Source organism: Syngnathus scovelli, chromosome 10, assembly GCF_024217435.2.
Source record: "Syngnathus scovelli strain Florida chromosome 10, RoL_Ssco_1.2, whole genome shotgun sequence".
NCBI lineage: Eukaryota > Metazoa > Chordata > Actinopteri > Syngnathiformes > Syngnathidae > Syngnathus > Syngnathus scovelli.
Window position 1 is genome coordinate 15,949,953 of NC_090856.1, and position 14,849 is coordinate 15,964,801.

Genomic DNA, 14,849 nt, shown 5'->3' on the forward strand with positions numbered 1-14,849 from the left:
GCCTATAGAGGGAACTGGCCAGTTTTCCCACGCCCATAGAGGGAACTGGCCAGCCTCCCCACGCTTTGTTATCTGTGGCCTTCAGCCGCTGTTTCCGCCCTGACCACGCAGTACTTTCCACCAAATGCACAGCTAGGGGTAAAACCTTTCACTTCCCCTTTTCACCCTTGACCTACTTTCTTAAACAATTTATGTCACGCCACTATTCTCATAGTGACGGGTTTCTTGATCGAATTGACAAATAATATTGCTTAAAGCGGTTACAGAATACATTTTTAGCCAAGCAAAGAAATAAAAATAAAAATCACATTTGTGCTTCTCCAAACAATTTATGTCACGCCACTATTCTCAGTGACGGGTCTCTTGATCGAATTGACAAATAATATTGCTTAAAGCGGTTACAGAATACATTTTTAGCCAAGCAAAGAAATAAAAATAAAAATCACATTTGTGCTTCTCCAAACAATTTATGTCACGCCACTATTCTCAGTGACGGGTCTCTTGATCGAATTGACAAATAATATTGCTTAAAGCGGTTACAGAATACATTTTTAGCCAAGCAAAGAAATAAAAATAAAAATCACATTTGTGCTTCCATGCGTGACTCACACTCTGACACCGTGTTCCTTTTTTATATCCATTTTAACCGGTTTAGCTTATTCCGGCCCCTCTATTGGTCTCCCGTTTTGGTCTGGCGCCATCTTTTGGACAAATTTGGAATTTCAGCTCTGCCAATTTATTCCTGTGAACAATCCATATTCTACCATTTGGACCATCTCTACCCCCATGTTACACGACATCTGGTCACACCAGATTCATTTTTCTTAGAAGACCCATCAACAAAAACCACATGACCATCTGGCAGAGGCGTATCTTCCAAATCAGGCCGAGCCTTTGCAATTTGTTGGGCAGCATCGACACAATCATGGAATTCGCCGTCGTCAGGAAGGGGAATGAGAGTGGGAGGATTGAGTGTCTCGCATCTTTCAACGGTCAGGTGCGGCTGAGACAGCAACGTAGCCATGCAGGAAAGATGACGTGCAGGCGACAGAAAAGTCACTCACTCACTCACTCACTCACTCACTCACTCACTCACTCACTCACTCACTCACTCACTCACTCACTCACTCACTCACTCACTCACTCACTCACTCAATCAACCACACAGGTGTTAACTAATTCGCAATTGCATTGCAAGCAATTTAAACTCTAATGGAATATGTGGATGTCAATATCCGTTTCATCAAATTCCAATCCAACTTTACTTTCGTATAAAGCACAGGTGTCAAATTGTGCTTCATATTCATGTGCCATTACTCGAATTGCAAATTATCTTCACTTTTAGTAATATGTTACATTTCAAATATTAGACCCGTTTTTACTTGTCTGATTTGAAAGCGAGGTACTCGTCAGCTTGTTCTGCAGCTCGCACAATATGAGGCGCTCACACATCTACTCGGGTATGACAGTCATACCGGGCCTCCAAAAGAAGCCATGACTAAACCGCGGCCCGCGAACAAATGAGTTTGACACCCCTGGCACAAGGGATAGCCTTCTCATTGATCAATCGCGTATCTTAAATCATGCTTTTCCTCCTTTGAAGCGACTATGTACTTCAAACCCAAACGGCACCATTTTATAGGGAAAAAAATTGTCGAATTTATTCGTTGTCGTCATAATACTGGTCGCAAATTTGCATGTAGAGCATTTTTGAGTTGTTGATCATAGACATCAGTTGAACACTCTTTCTGGTCTGTGTCTAAAGTCTTCAAACAACTTATCTTGTTTTTGTTTAGTCCGGCCAATGTCTGTGTAACTTGCTCTACGTTGAAATTTTATTTTTATCCTGCAATAGTTGGTCAATTTGTATTTGTAATGGCACCCCGTTATATTCCAATGGACGGCCCTGGAGATCAAAAGGACTCCAGGTGCCTTTAACGCTTGCCCAATGTTTGGTTAAGGATGCCATGAAAACCTGTTGTACTTCATCACCTCTCAAATTATAAGAAGCAATGAGTTGTTTAATTTGGGGTACAAAGACGGAAAGGATGGTTCGCTTTGCCGTGCCACAACATCTGCCTTTGTAATTTGATCATTTTTCTCATCTTCACTCATCACATTCTCAGCTGCGGTTCTTAAGCGAGCTCGCGCTGACACTGTGTCATCATCTTCCTGTCTGTGCAACAGCAAGTTCTTTTTTATCTTTTCTTCGTCTTCCTTATCTTTCAATTTCCCTCACATCTGGGAAAATGAGAATGTAATTTTGCTTTTTAATTTTTAATTTTAAGTCTTGCAAAATTTCTATATCCTTACTGCACCGAGATAAACTGTTAAACATATCTTAAAAAATAAACAAACAAAAACAATCTATGCTCTTCAAAATGGGACCCAAATGTCAGATTACAAATCAAACCTCCTCCTTCACTCTCACATTTTTTGATAGAACAGTCTACTTAGCTAGACACCGTCATATCATACTAAATAATGGCCTGGAAATTAAATATAATGTTGTTGCTGTGGTCCCTCAAAACATGTGACTAGAATTTGGACAATTACTAACCCCCATCAATCGACAAATTATCTCCTCACTAAAGTCCCAGCCTGTTAACCTATCTGCATCAAGAAGACATTTGCAATGCAGGGGATAAGAGAATAACAAGGAACACCTTAACAATAAACAAAATAAACCCAAACCACAATCAAAACCAAATAAACTAGGCCCATGACCTATGTAGACCAACAACGTGCAGAGAGGGGGTCAGTACTCCAAATATTTCCCCATTAAAATTTAAGCCTTTTTGTGTAGAGCACCATTGATTTCTAATCATTGACCTAATTTTATCCTTAATTCAATCCCAATCACGAATGCCCACTACTTAATACTTGGTGTTCTTTTGATAAAAAGTGCCCCCCTTGCAATGTTGTTTTTCACTCTAAGTGATCCAAATCTTTGACTTGTCCTTACATGTGTCCTTGTATAGTCTTATGTCATAACGAATCAATAATTTAATTTTATCCAATACTACAATGTATGTTCTCTCCTACTCTCACATTTTTATGAGGGCTGGGCACTCTCCTCGTTGGACGAGTTTCTGACCACAACCCTCAGATTATTCTATCATTTCTAATTTTTACATTTAACAATGCAAATCTGATAAACCATTGTCTAGCACACCGCTTTCGTGCACCAATTTAACGCAATTCCATCCTTTATAACGAACTGCTACACAAAGACAAACATACACAGAAACGAACACACGGGCCCACAACATAGACATGACAATCTTCCCAGCTGATAACAAGGGTGGGGGGAGCAACTGAAGTGCGGAGAGCCTCGCCACCGCCACGTCACATAATGCAATCCCCTCTGTCCAAAATATGCATTTGTCAAGATATTTTATATTGTCGGTGCCGACCCCTTGCATTTCAATTCATGTCGGGGTAGCGGCTTTTGTTTGCTATTTGATTTTCCCATGGTTTATTTCTCTAAATTTTGGAGTTGGCAATTCGAATGGCACCTACAGTGTCCTAAAGCCAACTTTATTCACCGGACAGTGGTAAAATATTCAATGAGTGGTAAGTCTCCTTTCCTCTGCTTTTACACAAAACCACTGTTTACATAAAGGAGAGCTCAAATGAGATCACTCTCAGTCAAACCATACACACACACACACACACACAATGCGCATCCTTATCGTCTCACAGGCAAGCAGGGGAGTCCGCCCTCCCGTGGATCTTTACAAAATCTAAACTCTTTAACCTTCCTATTGTGTAAGAAAAAACTTATTTTTGCCTTTTTCTCAAAGTAGATATAAAACCTATCTTTTCATGGATAAAGAAGCCAAACCAGCTAAACAAGAGTTAAAAAAAAAAAAAAAAACACCCTAGATGGCAGCAGAAAGCTAACACATTAGGAAGGTTAACTAGGAGGCCCCACGACACCTCAGCGGAATTTAACTGCTCCAAATTACCTGTACTTCTTTAGAAAACAGATGGGTCCGCTCTCCCATGGAATTTAACTGACTCATCAGTCAGGGGACTCCATCATCCCAGCGGAATTTAACTGTTTCTAATTGCACTTGATAGGGTCTAGAATTGTCAAGGTTTTAAGTGACCTCTTGTCACTGCACTTTCATTACTTTCAACAGAATCAAGATTCGTACTCACAGTCTGCTGGGCCTTCTCCTCGGATGATCTCGTCAACCACTCCGGCGTCCAACCGACTGATCGAGACAGCCCCGTGAAAAGGGTTTCTCTATCTATATGCCTTGGCCAAGGACTTGTCCTGCGTCGAAAAGTCGGCCGGAACCCCGAAATAGGTCTTTTGAGATCCCGGACGAGCCCCCAAAAATCTGTTAGGTTCAGAATCAGCAAAAGGATCAGCAGACAAAACCAGTGAGGCAGAATGTTGAGTCTTTTCTCGCGAGGAGTGCATTCAGACTTACATCAATCCAACTACACTAAAGGTCTTGTTTACACTCCTCTCTTTTTATTCAGGAATGCCCTACCTACAATGTGAGACTAGCCCCTGATAGGTGGAGGGAAAGCGTGGGCTTTGTCTCATGAGAGAAGAAACGAGATTCTATGTGAAACTAGAAGTCGCAGACAGGATCCCATGAGAAACGAAAAGTGTGCAAGGATAAAATGTTATGGGAAACAAAGTAGTCATGTGAAAAGAGTGCATAGACAAAATGACATGTGCAGACATCAACAACTTTCTTGGATTCCCAGATGTGTAGAAGGTCAGGAAGCTCCAGACAGCATCGTTTGACTTGTTGTGGACTGGGTGATGTCTGCAAGAAGAAACAGCAAGCATTCTGCGCAATAACTTTATTAATAAGTACTCATTAGGGAACGTATGATAACATGTATATACAATTTATCTAACACAGAATATTGAGTCTTTTCTCACGAGGAGTGCATTCAGACTTACAGCAATCCGACTACACTAAAATATGTTTTACACTCCTCGCTCTTTTTATTTGGAATGCCCTACCCACAGTGTGAGACGATTAGCCCTTAAGGGGGGGGGGGGAAGAGATTGTGGCTTCGTCTCGTAAGAAAAGAAACAAAAAGTAACGCACAAAGTGTTGCGTGCAGATATGGCTATATCAGCAAAACAGTTTAAGCGATATTCCGAGAGATAAAAAGAGAAAGTGACATTCTTTAAGGAAGATCAGAAGGTTCATGACGCATTGTTTGACGTGTTGTTTTCACGATCTGTTCTGGTGGACGCTGAGCTGTCAGCAGCATCTTGTTTGACACAACCGTCATCTCGCCCCTGACCCAGCCGTAATCCTTCTGTTCTGTTGTACAAGATAAGAATAAGCAAGGCAAAGCAGCAAGCATACTGAACACTAATATTGTGAATAAGTACTCATTAGAGAACGCATGATAACATATATATACAATTTTTTCTAACAGGCAGGGCCAGCTCATCGCGTTCAAAGACTGTTGCGGCTCTGGCGTAATACGAAAGCGCCTGGGCGTCTGTGATATATCTGGAACACTGACCGACCCTGGCCGCCGCTTTGCGCAGCAGCTCACCGTACTGGGCACATGTCACCCTCACGCCGGTGCGGTTGTGCTGTGCCAGATACGTTTTGGCCACGATGTAAATGCGTTGTTCCAGGGCCAGCTGATCTTTGCGGGCGCGCACTGTCCGACAGTACGCCACCTTTTCGCAAGACCCCCGGCCACTGTACTGCATGTACTCACCCTGGGTCTTGGCCGTGTAAAAAGAGCTGCGCAGGGCGATATCCAGAGCGGTGCGCACTGTGGCCCTGGGCCTCACTCGGGCAGTCTCGTATGCTATGCTGAGAATGTTCCACGGGAACAAGTGGCCGCATATATCCACCTCCATTTTTTCGAACCGGTTTACGATGTTATTATGAACATCCATAGTAACACCACAGGTTTTGATTGAGGGCGTTGAATGTGGGATTGCATGGGTGTGTAACATGGAGGAGGACTTAGGCAAACTACCTGTGGTGAGACTTAAGGAGATGTGCAGGGCCCGCAACCTCACCGTATCGGGCAATAAGGACACGCTGGTGCAGCGTCTTAAGGGCAACCATAATCAGACCAAACTGCACATTCTCAATAACACTCTGATGCCTCGGGTCGTGAGGCCCGCAGTGAGGATGCAGGCCCAGGATATCGCACCCAATGTGCCTGGCATGCCCGGAGTCACTTACGATCCAGCCACGGGTCTGTGCACCATGGTAAACCCGCACCCAGACAAGACGCTGCTTGCTCATAGGCTTATAGTGATCGGTGTGTATTCTAATGGGGAGGTGCTGCCCCTAGACCGTGGGGCAGTGGAGATGTGCAAGGAGCTGGGCATGCCTTACGACTGGACCATGGTCGTCTAGGGCCTGACAGACCGGTGCACAAAGCCATCCTCGGCCAACTGGGTCAGCACCTTGCCAGCCACAATCTTCTCCAGGTCCCTCTTGGACACGCCCTTTGTGTTAACCTCTGAGTGGCTGTACTTGGTACCCACCGTGAGGGTCATGGTGTTGTTGCTGTACGTAAAGGCAAAGGGGCCCAGCTTGTCACGGTGCATGTCCACCAGCTCCTTGAGCATGCTCTTGTTGTCAATGAGACCGTCCAGTCTCATGGGCACCAAGCCATACGCATACTTGAGAAATCGGTAGCAGGCTATATGGCCTGAACACTTGATGCCCGTAACACTGTCCATGGCCACCGAAATGGCACCCACCACAGCCTCAAACGTGTCTTCAAGCAAACGACGCTGCTCCTGATATGTGAGCGGGCCCGTGACCGTGTGAGTTACGATCCACTTGAGGAAGCCCATCTTGTGCGCCACAGTGCTCATGGTGGTACCGGATTGATACGTGATGGCTAGGTGGGACACGATGCGCGCGATAGTTACAGGTGGCTCACGTGCCAGCTTGGGGAACCTCTCAAGGTAGTACTGGGTCATGACGCTGGCGATGATGGTGTCGCCCAGTTTCTCGTACCACTCGTAGTTGTAGACCGGGTCCACCTTGGAGTGGGTGAAGGCGCTTTTGAATGTCCGGGCATTGGATTTGTACATGGACAGGGCAAAGCTCTTGTCCATCTGGCAACAGTGCACCAGTATAAAGTCTACAACGAAATTCTTAAACATGTCTCCTGAGGTAGCTCTCTATGTCACCCACTGCTACCGTGTAGTCAAAGTCAAAGTCAAAGTCAAAGTCAGCTTTATTGTCAATTTCTCCACATGCCAAAGACACACAAAGAAACCGAAATTTCGTTCCCCCCTATCCCACGGTGACAAGACATGGCTCACAACAGACAAACAAGTAACAAGTATAACAAAAGCGTGCTGAATAAATAATGAATAAATAACACAACAATAAATAAATAAATAAGAGGAGCAGAAAAAAAAGGAGCAAGTGCGCGTACAGCAGACATTCCCGAAAATAGCGCAACAGTGCCACACGCTACGCAGAAGGGGGTAGCGAGTTCAGGGCCCTAACAGCTTGGGGAAAGAAGCTGTTGGCAAGTCTGGTGGTGCGGGAGCGCAGGCTCCTGTACCTCTTCCCAGAGGGCAGAAGGTCAAACAAAGAGTGAGCCGGGTGACTCACATCTCTGGCAATCGAGGTTGCCTTGCGGGCGAGATGGGAGGTGTAAATGTCCTTCAGGGAGGGGAGCGAAGCACCAATAATCTTACCAGCCGTATTCACTATGCGCTGCAGGGCCTTCAAGTTCTGTTCAGTGCAGTTACCACCCCAGACAGCGATGCAACTGGTGATGACGCTCTCAATAGTGCCACGGTAAAATGTAGACAGGACTGCCTGAGGAGCACATGCACGCCTGAGCTTCCGCAGAAAGTACAGGCGGCGCTGAGCTTTCTTTGCCAGTGACGAGGTGTTTTCGGACCAGGAGAGGTCCGCACTGATGTGCACCCCCAGGAACTTGGTGCAGCTCACCCTCTCCACCACAGCACCGTCGATGATCAGCGGCAGGTGTGTTGTGTGACCCTTCCGGAAGTCAACAATGATTTCCTTGGTCTTATTAACGTTCAGCAGTAGGTTGTTGTCCCTGCACCACGTGGTCAGAAGGTCAACCTCCGACCTGTACCGAGTCTCGTCGCCCTTTGTGATGAGACCCACCAGAGTCGTGTCGTCAGCAAACTTCACTATGCGGTTGTCGCTGTAGGTCGCAGTGCAGTCCTGCGTCAGCAGGGTGAAGAGTAATGGACTGAGCACGCAGCCCTGGGGGGCCCCCGTGCTCAGCGTGATGCTGGCGGAGATTTTGTCGCCAACACGCACCACCTGAGGCCTCTGACAGAGGAAGTCCAGTATCCAGTTGCAGAGGGAGGTACTGAGGCCCAGCTCGTCGAGTTTGCAGATGAGTCGCTGCGGCACAATGGTGTTGAAGGCAGAGCTGAAGTCCACAAACAGCAACCTCACATATGAGTCCTTTCTCTCCAGATGGGTGAGGGCCGAGTGGAGGGCAGAGCAGATGGCATCCTCAGAGGACCGCTTGGCACGGTACGCAAACTGGAAAGGGTCAATGGTGGGGGGGAGAACGGACTTGATGTGCTCCATGACCAGCCGCTCAATTACACTACACTTAGTTTTATGCCCTGCTCCTTACACAGTCGCGTCTTGAGCTCGTCTCTGTACCTCTGCTCTACAAACTTGTGCTTGTCGGGTCCGCACGTGGCTGTAGTGCTGTCGGCCGTTGTACTCTACGGCCAGTTTGAGCGCCCCGTTGTAGCAGTCGAGTTCCAAGTAGTGACCCGTTACCGGGTTTTTAATGCATCTGCTTTTTGCAAATCTTTTGCCTGTGATGGCTTCTATAGCCCGATGGCACTCCTCCTCCCCGCGGGAACTACGTCCGACAACCTCCTTGTGCAATAGTGTATTGTACATGCATTTGGCCAACTCTAGCCAGCTAAAGACATCCATTTTAATAGCAATACACCATGTCACACAGTGTAAACATCGTAACCACATCCAGCCTCACCCATATCATAACAGTGTCCATCCTGTGCAGGCCCCATAGGCTCACGTGATAAACAATGTATTTCAGTAAGAGACAACGGTGTACATATTTTATTGACTGCGCCCATTCAATATCTCACTGATACATTGTATAGCCATACTCAAGACAGTCTCTGTGTCCGTCCTGTGCACGTGATAGCCGTATCTTTTCACGAGCATGGCCAGCTCGGTCACAGACCTCTTGATGCGGTCGCGACGCGCTCTCTCATTGTAATTGTGTTTAACCCGCTCTCGTGGGTTTCTGGGACGCATCCTGTGTGGCTCCGCTACAGGCTCTTCGCAAGCCGTCGGCTGTTGTTTAGAAGATGGGTCCATGAGGCGCTTGGTTACATAATCCTCGCTCCACATGATCTTGTGGGTGGCACAACGGGTGTGCTCTTCTGAGGTGGTACACACACAGTTCAACACCCCGGAGTATTTCTTACATTGTTTGCAATCGCAGCTATCCATGGTTGCTGTGTGTTTGGATGCTGTAAAGTCAGGAAAAACAAATTTGTCTTTTTGAATGGCCCACTCTGCCCTAGTTTCATGACCATCATAGCAGTTATGTCTTGGATGGGTTTGAATGCCACATGGTGCCAGTTTGTAGAATGCATGGAGCGATATTGGTGGGGCCAGTGGCCATACGGCCTGCACTCCCAAGTGGGCCGAGCGGTGGTGTCCCCCCCATCCACCCATTGCACCGGCCGGGGCATTGTGTTCTCTGTATCAGTGGGCGACAGTTCCGGTAACTGGATGGAGCACCCCGTGCTATACACCGGTGGCCACTACTGCAACGACAAAGACATGCACAGGACACCCCTGGACTGCGTGCAGGACATCCTGGGGGTGTGTGACATGTCGTCCGTGTGTCTACCGTGCCCACCGGGGCCAGGCTACGCCTTTTCCCCCATGTCCCTAGTTGTCACACATAAGGGGCTTCTTGATGTTACTGTGCCCACTAAGGATCCCCCGGCCGTCTTTGGTGGGGTTGGCCAGGGCTGTATCATGGTGCACGACCTCATGTGCCAGGATCACGGCTACATACTAGACGTGGCATCGGATAGCGGTGTGCTGTACAGGGTGCTGTACACATCCCAGGCCTTTACTACGGCCGATGGCAACTTTCAACACACCAACCTGCACACCCTCATTATGTACCTGGTCGCCATGACTGGCAAATCACTGATCTATCCCACGGTGGCTGTCCTCACAGTGGGCGATCACTGCATTCTAATGGATACGTGGCACATGCTTGTGAACAGGATGGGCCGTCGCTGGTGGGGACTGGCCGACCGGGAAAGGATCCTAGGCATCTTGAGGTCGCGACCCATAAAGAGTGTGCTCGTGGGAGAGTATTGCGGCCACATGGATGGGGGTGTATTTAGCGTGCACACCCTCGATGGGGACGCCCTGTACAGTATGCACATTCATGTGGTGGGAAACCGCTATTGCTTCAGAGGCGGCACAGTCTTTCAGGATCCCGTGCAGGCCGTAACCGAGCTCACGGCCGGACGCCGGCTCGTACAGCGTCGCTTGCGCCGTGGCGCGCGTCATGGCAGGTACGCCAGGAACCGCGTCAGCGACATGCTCGAGGCCGTGCAAGACACGATAGCGCACCTGGGTGTTTACTGGAGCTCCACGCGGCCCTCGTCCGGACGCGTGGTGTTTTGGGACCGGTCCGACTACAACACCCGAGGATATCTGATGACCACGATGAGCGCCGCAGGCACGCAGCACAAGATTGTCTTTACAAGTGAGTGCCACTTTAAGCTGGTGATGGCCGCTTCCCTTAAGGTGGTGATGCGCAGCCGTAGCCTGGAGAAGATCATGGGCTGGTTGGACATCAGTCTAAATCGATGAAGGCCCTAGCGTAACGAAGCACATCCAGCTTCGTGTAGCCAGGCGGGAGCTCTATGTCACCGAGGGCGGCCGCGTCGAACCGCCCTCCCTTGGTGACGTAATAGCCCCATAATGCGCACAGCATATTCTTGTACCTGACATGCGTGAAGGCTGCGTCTATGGCCCGGATGGCCTCGTTTTTGTTGATAAGACTCTCATCGGGCAGCGCCAGCACCATTTCATCAAAGGCTGCGTGGAAGGCTGCCATGTGTGCTACTGACTCGGCGCCCGTCCTGGGCTGCTCGTGGAAAACGGCGGTACGTGCATAGATGTCGAACTCGGAACGGTAATCCTGGTCGGTCATTTTTTCGCACTCTGCAAAAGAAAGATTTGAACGGCCCGCGTCCGAAGAACCGAAGCCCCGTCAGACACCATGTTCGGAAAGTTTACCGTAGTGACTGACCGCAATACGGCCGACCTGGTCCTAGAGACCAAGGTGACACCCGAGTTTGTAAGCGCTATCGTCTCTATGATACCCAAAACCAAAGTCAAATTGTATTGCAGTGATGTGAACCTACTGTGCTTTGTCATGTGCTGGTACGCCCTCAAGGGCAACGTCAACCTGTGTCCGTGGCGTGCCCTAACCATGGCTCGTCTGCAGCATCCGCCTGGAATAACTGACGCAAAGTCTGTTGAGACTGTGTTTGCTGCTTTTGGCCACAGGCCTACGGTCCAACCCAAGGTGCTGGGCGCAGGTTGGCTACCGTCGGACACATGCGCGTGGAACGCACCGGTACTCATGGCTCAGGCACCCCTCATGCGCTTGAGCCTCCACAATGTCGGCACACTCTTCAGCACCTACAATGTAGCCATGAAGCGTTGGGGTGCCACCTGCACGCTGGTTATCAGCAAAGAGGTGGCGCACATTCACAACACCAACGTGGGCTGTGCGTTTGTGGTGACTGGCCTTACCAACGGCGCTGAGGGCACCACGGTGCTGTTTGGAGAACTACTAGACGACAACAGATTTGAAGTGTCGGACTGTGTCATAGTCGACAGCTACATGTGGCTCAATGGACGTACGTCTCATTTTGATCGCACTAAGGTGCTGCAGCTCAAGCTGCAGACCCTGTGCTTTAACGGCGCATGCCAACTATCGGTCGCTGCCGTACCCATATACACGATGGCCAGCTTTCACGGCATGTGGTCGAACGAGCAGAACACATGCAGTGGCGTGGTGTTCATACCCTCACGAACCACCGCACCGGTCATGCTGTGGGAGCCCAAGCCCCTGCTGCACCTGCTGTGTGCCAATGGCACTCTGTATGCCACAGGCAGCACTAGGACAATAGGGCCCCTGCTGGGCGTAACGCCCGGTCTGCGCGGCGTGGCGCTGTGCGCCCTGTGCACCGAGGGGTGGAGGTTTGTGCGGGCCACACCCCTCAAACTGTATCCGGACTCAGTTTCTGATGTGAATCTAGTGGCCGGCACACCGCATGTGTCGGCGGACCAGCTGCGCACCATCATAGAGGCAAAGTAGACTGGCGACGCTTAGGGCGCTACTACCACAGGCCTGTGGGTCTGCAGATAGTGGTCCATGTCGTTTGCTGTGTATCACGGTTACGTAGCTGGAGGCGGAGGGAGCCAGGGTGAGCCCGGCGTTGACGGCCTCGTCGATCCTGTAGGCGAGCTGCATGTTTGTGCTGTCGCAGTTGCCTGGCCGTATAGGCTGGGTGCCCTTGAACCACACCTTGTTGCCATTGATGTAAACGGGCCTGTGCACCGTTACATCGGCCGGGGGCGTTGGGTGGGTAGCCGTGACTACCAGCCCGATCTTGCTCTTGTCGGCCAGCTTTACCTCGGGCAGAAAGATTGAAAAGTCCAACATATATGCGTCGACAGCTGTACACCGGCCCAGCTCGATCTTGCTACAGTCTTTGTATCATCTATACTTCAGATGGATGTCTTCACCAACCTCTATCACATCCTTGGTTGCAACCCGGGGTGTTAGAACGGTGATGTCGAACTGAGAGTACATGTTTTTGAAGTGTGCAAAAAAATCTGAATCTAAGCGTATGGCTGCGAGACAGCATATGTAGCCATGGCTACAGCAAGTGATTCCTGGGTCAGGAGACCCACCAGGCCAGTGGCTATCATCCCGCTCATGTGCCATTACACCGGGAAGCCCTTAAAAGAGTGCACGTGTTCACAGTGCTGCGATGACTGGCTGGAAGCCCGACGGCCCTCGAGACGCCGGAGACGGGGGCCAATGCCACGCGGAGTGGTGTACGAGACGGACACAGAGGACCTGTTCTCAGACTCTTAGCTGTCTCACGATGAGCACACTGTACGGCGTTTGCAACTCAGGACCGTGTCCCGGAGGACAGCCACCTGTTGCATATAAACCGATTAATGGCAATGTAATGTACATGTGGCTATGACAATAAAGATTTATTCAACACCCATCGGCATCCATCCATATGTTGATATCAGTTGGGCATTGCATGCATTTGGGTATATATTGTGACATGACGTTGCTGTAACACATTATGTCTAAACCTTTTTAAGGACACTGCTGTCATGCGGTTGCGTTTATTTTTCCGGTTTTCTGTCTCGTCGGTGTCGTGACTTTACTTCCTGTTTTATTTTGTCATCCCTTCCGTTTCAGTTCGTGTTTCCTTCCTCGGTGTTTGGTTGTCTTGTCTTCCCCGATCCCGATTGTGGCACCGGCGTGATTGGCGCTAATTGTCAGCACCTGCCTCCCAGCCCTTTTGTGTGTATTTAGTCCGCGTCTTCCCCTTGTCTTGTGCCAGTGTGTCTTGCCTCGTCCCGACCACCAGCGATTCTTTGACGTCCGAGCTCTCAGTAAGATTCCTCCTTTTTGTCTCGCCACAGAGCGACGCTTTTTGTTAGTGCCTTGATCCCCATAGCCTTTTTGTCTCGCCACAGAGCGACGCTTTTTGTTAGTGCCTTGATCCCCATAGCCTTTTTGTCTCGCCCCAGTGCGACGCTTTTGTTTGAACTTTTTGCCACGTGTTCCCCTCGCAAGAGGCGTTTTGAGTTGTACTTTTGATCAGTGTGTGCTGGAATAAATCAGAGAAAGAAACGACTCTGCATCCGAGTCCTCCGCCTTGTTCCCTGCCTGACAACTGCGTAACATCAGTCTACTCCTATACTCGGGGTATCTGATGGCAAACCGAGACACCCGGGCCCTGTGCTGCCGAGTGACCTCTTTTGCCAGTGTGTCCCTGAAGGTATCTGCCAGTATGGGGCTCACATTATGTAGGTACTTAAAGTCCATAGCGACACCAGCTGCACCCAGTGTGTTGAGGCATTCTACCATTGCATTTTGCAATCGTGCTACTGAAGACAGGAAGGCATGGTAGGTTAGCCTGTGCTGGCTGCGCAAGGTAAGAGGGATCTGGTCCACTCTGCCAATAAGCTGTTGTTCCAAGTTGCTCAGGATTGTGGACACCCCGGGCATGTCTACCTCTTCAAAGTGGGCGGCCAACGCGACAGCGTCTTCGTTGGGATCCGGGTGCACAGGAGGCATGGGTAAGGCGTGTGTGTTGACTCTGAAGGACAAAAACGTCAACAGGCCTGTGACGGCATCCACCACGTACACCCCACTGGCCTCTTGCTCCACCAGGTCGAAGGCTTCTCGGCAAATGACATTCAGTACGTTGACCAGGTTGGTCATGGTGTCTATTTCATAGAGGCTGCTGGCCTGAATTAGGTTGTACATGAGTGTCACTAGTAGACTTTGGCCATGCGCATCCACAACCTCCCAGTACGTCTTTGGCACATAGCGCTTAAACACAAAGACGGGCACCTGGCCCGAGGCTACCACATTAACCATGTATGTACCCCGGCCGCTATTGACCGTGTTGAGCGTATGCAGGTCGACCGCATCAAAGATTGTCGTGTAAGTAGGGTCCCAGTGTGTGGCCATTACGTGCATCAGTGAGAGATCCTTGTACACATCTCTGAGAAGGTTGAACCGTCCCA